Here is a 6,000-nt window from a genome sequence, read left to right on the forward strand (position 1 = left end):
GGTCTTGTGTCGTCCACCTCGCGAGGGTCTTGAACGCCTTTTGGTGAAGATGGGCCGTATGGGCCCTCTTACAGCGCCACGCCGTGGGCCGCAGGCAGGCAGGTCTGGGGACCCCCATTCCCAGAACACCGACAAGCATAAGTATTACAGTGGGTGAACAAATTACTGTCGAGCAATTGATAGAAAAGTGCATAATTATGAGAATATCTAGGCATGAACATGTATATAGGCATCACGTCAGCGACAAGTAGACCGAAACGATTCTGCATCTACTACTATTACTCCACACATCGACCGCTATCCAGCATGCATCTAGAGTATTAAGTTCATAAGAACAGAGTAATGCATTAGGCAAGATGACATGATTTAGAGGGATAAACTCAAGCAATATGATATAAACCCCATCTTTTTATCCTCGATGGCAACAATACAATACGTGCCTTGCTACCCCTGCTGTCACTGGGAAAGGACACCGCAAGATTGAACCCAAAGCTAAGCACTTCTCCCATTGCAAGAAAGATCAAGCTAGTAGGCCAAACCAAACTGATAATTCGAAGAGACTTGCAAAGATAACCAATCATACATAAAAGATTTCAGAGAAGAATCAAATATTGTTCACAGATAAACTTGATCATAAACCCACAATTCATCGGATCTCGACAAAGACACCGCAAAAAGAGTTACATCGAATAGATCTCCAAGAAGATCGAGGAGAACATTGTATTGAGATCCAAAGAGATAGAATAAGCCATCTAGCTAATAACTATGGACCCGAAGGTCTGTGGTAAACTACTCACACATCATCGGAGAGGCTATGGTGTTGATGTAGAAGCCCTCTATGATCGATTCCCCCTCCGGCGGAGCTCCGGAAAAGGCCCCAAGATGGGATCTCTTAGGTACAGAAGGTTGCGGCGGTGGAAATAGGGTTTCGTGGTGCTCCTGGATGTTTTTGGGGTATATGGATATATATAGGAGGAAGAAGTAGGTCGGTGGAGCTGCGAAGGGCCCACGAGGGTGGGGGGCGCGCCCAGGGGGGCAGGCGCGCCTCCCTGCCTCGTGGCCGCCTCGCTTCTTTCTTGACGTCTACTCCAAGTCCCCTGGATCACGTTTGTTCCAAAAATAACTCTCCTGAAGGTTTCATTCCATTTGGATTCCGTTCGATATTCCTTTTCTGCGAAACACTAAATAGGCAAAAAAAATAGCAATTTGCACTGGGCCTTGGGTTAGTATGTTAGTCCCAAAAATAATATAAAAGTGTATAATGAAGCCCATTAAACATCCAAAACAGATAATGTAATAGCATGGAACAATCAAAAATTATAGATACGTTGGAGATGTATCATATACCACTACTATTCTTGATGAGAATGCCGGGTTGAAGACATTGCTTGAAACAGGAATGTACAAAAGTCTCAAAGGGCATCAGACTCTATGTGATGTCCTCAAGAAACAGATTCTGAACCGAAACCCTAGGAAAGAGGGTGTTGGGTTAGGGAGGAAAATGAATGTTGATGGTTCTTACTGGAAGCCTGAGCAGTACCCCAAAACCACATGGGTGGCTACAAAGGGACCTTCAGTGGATCCATCTACCTTATCTGGCTTCACTTGTGCTAACCTGATCATCATTGATGAATCTTTTGATGCAAACTATAAACTGTTTAAGAATTAGAATGGTGAAGAGTTTGCCAGGTATATTGGTACTAACTGCAGGAATGGACCACCTATGAAGAAGATCTGGGTGCCCAAGAGTTGTCTTGAAAATCTTTAGGTGAATGTCATCATGACACCAGCTGGGAAGAAGACAAACCCCAGACCAAAGGCTTCATACAGATAGAGGACTCACCAGAGTCACCCTAACGCCAATGTGTTGCAGGGAAACCATACTCAGACCTATGAATATGAGCATGTTTCATCAAACCGCTATGTTCATAAGACCAAGAACTATTTTGCTTATTCTTATGAGTATTATTCTCCTCTGGCAAGACTATTTCTAGGGCTCCAAAGCCAAAGTTCTCAGATGCTGCACTTAGGCTCATTGCTTCTAAGCCACCCCTGAAGATGTGGGTGGTTAAGAAAAATTAACTCTCTTTTGCAGGGAAAGGTCTCCAGCCGGAAATCAAAGGCGTATGATGCTTATGTTGGGGACCTAAAACATCTTGTGGAGCGCAAGATAAAATTCCCAAATGGTCTTACTATGTATTTTGTTCCTGGATTTCTCGACAGTCATCCTATCTGCCCTAACCAGTATCTGAACTTTGATAATATGCTTGTTCGTCAAATGTTTATGCTTCATGTTTCCCTTGGTGAAGCCTATCCCCCTAACTGCACTGTAGGGTATGATACCAAAGGCTTCTGAGTGGATTATGGACAGTGGATGCACTAACCACATGACTGGTGATCGAAGTCTTCTCATGGACTCAACCTTACGTCCATCTGACAAGAGTCACATCACATTTGCTGACACTGGTAAAAGCAAGGTATTGGGTCTAGGTAGAGTTGCAATCTCAAAGGATCAGCACATGGATAAAGTGATGCTTGTTGAATCCCTTGGTTTCAACTTAATGTCTATCTCGATGCTTTGTGACTTGAACATGATTGTGATATTTGGAAAATATCGTTGCCTTGTGCTTATGGAATCTGACAAATCTCTAGTCTTTGAAGGGTGTCGAAAGGACGATTTTTATATGGTAGATTTCTTAGCAGGACCACAGTTGGCCGTATGTCTTCTAGCAAAAGCTTCAGAGTGTTGTCTCTGGCATCGAAGGCTAGGGCATGCTGGCATGAGGAACTTGTACACTCTCTCAAAGAAGAAGCATGTTGTAGGCATCGAGGGCGTCAAGTTCAAGAACGGTCATCTATGTGGTGCCTGCTGATACGTCTCCAATGTATCTATAATTTTTTATTGCTCCATGCTATATTACCTACTATTTTGAAATATATTGGGCTTTATTTTCCACTTTTATATTATTTTTGGGACTAACCTATTAACCGGAGGCCCAGCCCAGAATTGTTGTTTTTTTGCCTATTTCAGTGTTTCGGAGAAACAGAATATCAAACGGAGTCCAAACGGAATGAAAACATCCGGAACGCGATTTTCTCTTCAGATAAGACCCAGGAGATTAGGACCCTCCGTCAAAAAAGCCACGAAGCGGTCACGAGGGTGGAGGGCGTCCCCCCTAGGGCGCGCCCCCTGCCTCATGGGCCCCTCGAAGCTCCACCGATGTACTCCTTCCTCCTATATATACCTACGTACCCCCAAACGATCAGATACGGAGCCAAAAACCTAATTCCACCGCCGCAACTTTCTGTATCCACGGGATCCCATCTTGGGGCCTGTTCTAGAGCTCCGTCGGAGGGGGCATCGATCACGGAGTGTGAGTAGTTTACTTCAGACCTACGGGTCCATAGTTAGTAGCTAGATGGCTTCTTCTCTCTTTTTGGATCTCAATACAATGTTCTTCCCCTCTCTCGTGGAGATCTATTCGATGTAATCTTCTTTTTGCGGTGTGTTTGTTGAGACCGATGAATTGTGGGTTTATGATCCAGTCTATCTATTAATAATATTTGAATCTTCTCTGAATTCTTTTATGTATGATTGGTTATGTTTGCAAGTCTCTTCGAATTATCAGTTTGGTTTGGCCTACTAGATTGGTTTTTCTTGCCATGGGAGAAGTGCTTAGCTTTGGGTTCGATCTTGCGGTGTCCTTTCCCAGTGACAGAAGGGGCAGCAAGGCACGTGTTGAATTGTTGCCATCGAGGATAACAAGATGGGGTTTTTATCATATTGCATGAAACTACCCCTCTACATCATGTCATATTGCTTAAGGCGTTACTCTATTTTTAACTTAATACTCTAGATGCATGTTGGATAGCGGTCGATGAGTGGAGTAATAGTAGTAGATGCAGGCAGGAGTCGGTCTACTTGTCTCGGACGTGATGCCTATATACATGATCATACCTAGGTATTCTCATAACTATGCTCAATTCTGTCAATTGCTCAACAGTAATTTGTTCACCCACCGTAGAATACTTATGCTCTTGAGAGAAGCCACTAGTGAAACCTATGGCCCCCGGGTCTCTTTCTCATCATATCAATCTCCATCACTTTATTATTGCTTTGCTTTTTTACTTTGCCCTTTTACTTTTTACTTTGCATCTCTATACCAAAAATACCAAAAATATTATCTATCATCTCTATCAGATCTCACTTTCGTAAGTGACCATGAAGGGATTGGCAACCCCTAAGCGCGTTGGTTGCGTTGAGCTATTGTTTTTGTGTAGGTACGAGGGACTCGCGCGTAGCCTCCTACTGGATTGATACCTAGGTTCTCAAAAACTGAGGGAAATACTTACACTACTTTGCTGCATCATCCTCTCCTCTTCGGGGAAATCCAACGCAGTTCTCAAGAGGTAGCAAGAAGAATTTCTGGCGCCGTTGCCGGGGAGTCTGCGCAAAAGTCAATATACCAAGTACCCATCACAATCCCTATCTCCCGCATTACATTATTTACCATTTTCCTCTCGTTTTCCTCTCCCCCACTTCACCCTTGCCATTTTATTCGCCCTCTCTCTCTATCCTCCCTCTCTTTCTTTATTTGCCTCTTTTTTCCCGTTTGCCTTTTGTTTGCTCGTGTGTTGGATTGCTTGTTTGTCGCGATGGCTCAAGATAATACCAAATTGTGTGACTTCACCAATACCAACAATAATGATTTCCTTAGCACTCCGATTGCTCCTCTTACCGATGGTGAATCTTGTGAAATTAATGCTGCTTTGCTGAATCTTGTCATGAAAGATCAGTTTTCCGGCCTTCCTAGTGAAGATGCCGCTACCCATCTTAATAGCTTCGTTGATTTGTGTGACATGCAAAAGAAGAAAGATGTCGATAATGAAATTGTTAAATTGAAGCTATTTCCTTTTTCGCTTAGACATCATGCTAAAGCTTGGTTTTCATCTTCCCCTAAAAATAGTATTGATTCATGGAACAAGTGCAAAGTTGCTTTTATCTCTAAGTATTTTCCTCCCGCTAATATCATCTCTCTTAGAAACGATATTATGAATTTTAAGCAACTTGATCATGAACATGTTGCACAAGCTTGGGAGAGAATGAAATTAATGATACGTAATCTCCCTACTCATGGTTTGAATTTGTGGATGATTATACAAAAAATTTATGCCGGATTGAATTTTGCTTCTAGAAATATTTTAGATTCGGCCGCGGGAGGCACTTTTATGGAAATCACTTTAGGAGATGCTACTAAACTCCTAGATAATATTATGGTTAATTATTCTTAATGGCACACTGAAAGATCCACTAATAAAAAAGTGCATGCGATAGAGAAAATTAATGTTTTGAGTGGAAAGATGGATGAACTTATGAAATTATTTGCTACTAAGAGTGTTTCATCTGATCCTAATGATATGCCTTTGTCTACTTTGATTGAGAATAATAATGAATCTATGGATGTGAATTTTGTTGGTAGGAATAATTTTGGTAACAATGCGTATAGAGGAAATTTCAACTCTAGGCCTTATCCTAGTAATCCCTCTAATAATTATGGTAATTCCTACAACAATTCTTATGGAAATTATAATAAGATGCCCTCTGATTTTGAATCTAATATTAAAGAATTTATTTCTTCGCAAAAGAATTTTAATGCTATGATTGAAGAAAAATTGCTTAAGATTGATGATTTGGCTAGGAACGTTGATAGAATTTCTCTTGATGTTGATTCTTTAAAGCTTAGATCTATTCCTCCTAAGCATGATATCAATGAGTCTCTCAAAGCCATGAGAATTTCCATTGATGCGTGCAAGGAAAGAACCGCTAGGATGCGTGCTATGAAACATGCCTTTATTAAAGCGTGTTCTTCCAATTCCTATGAAAATAAAGATGAAGATCTAAAAGTTATTGATGTGTCCCCTATTAAATCTTTGTTTTGCAATATTAATCTTGATAATGATGGGACTGAATATGATCCACCTTTACCTAGAAGGCATTCT

The sequence above is a fragment of the Triticum urartu genome, chromosome 2, assembly GCF_003073215.2.
Source record: "Triticum urartu cultivar G1812 chromosome 2, Tu2.1, whole genome shotgun sequence".
Taxonomy (NCBI): Eukaryota; Viridiplantae; Streptophyta; class Magnoliopsida; order Poales; family Poaceae; genus Triticum; species Triticum urartu.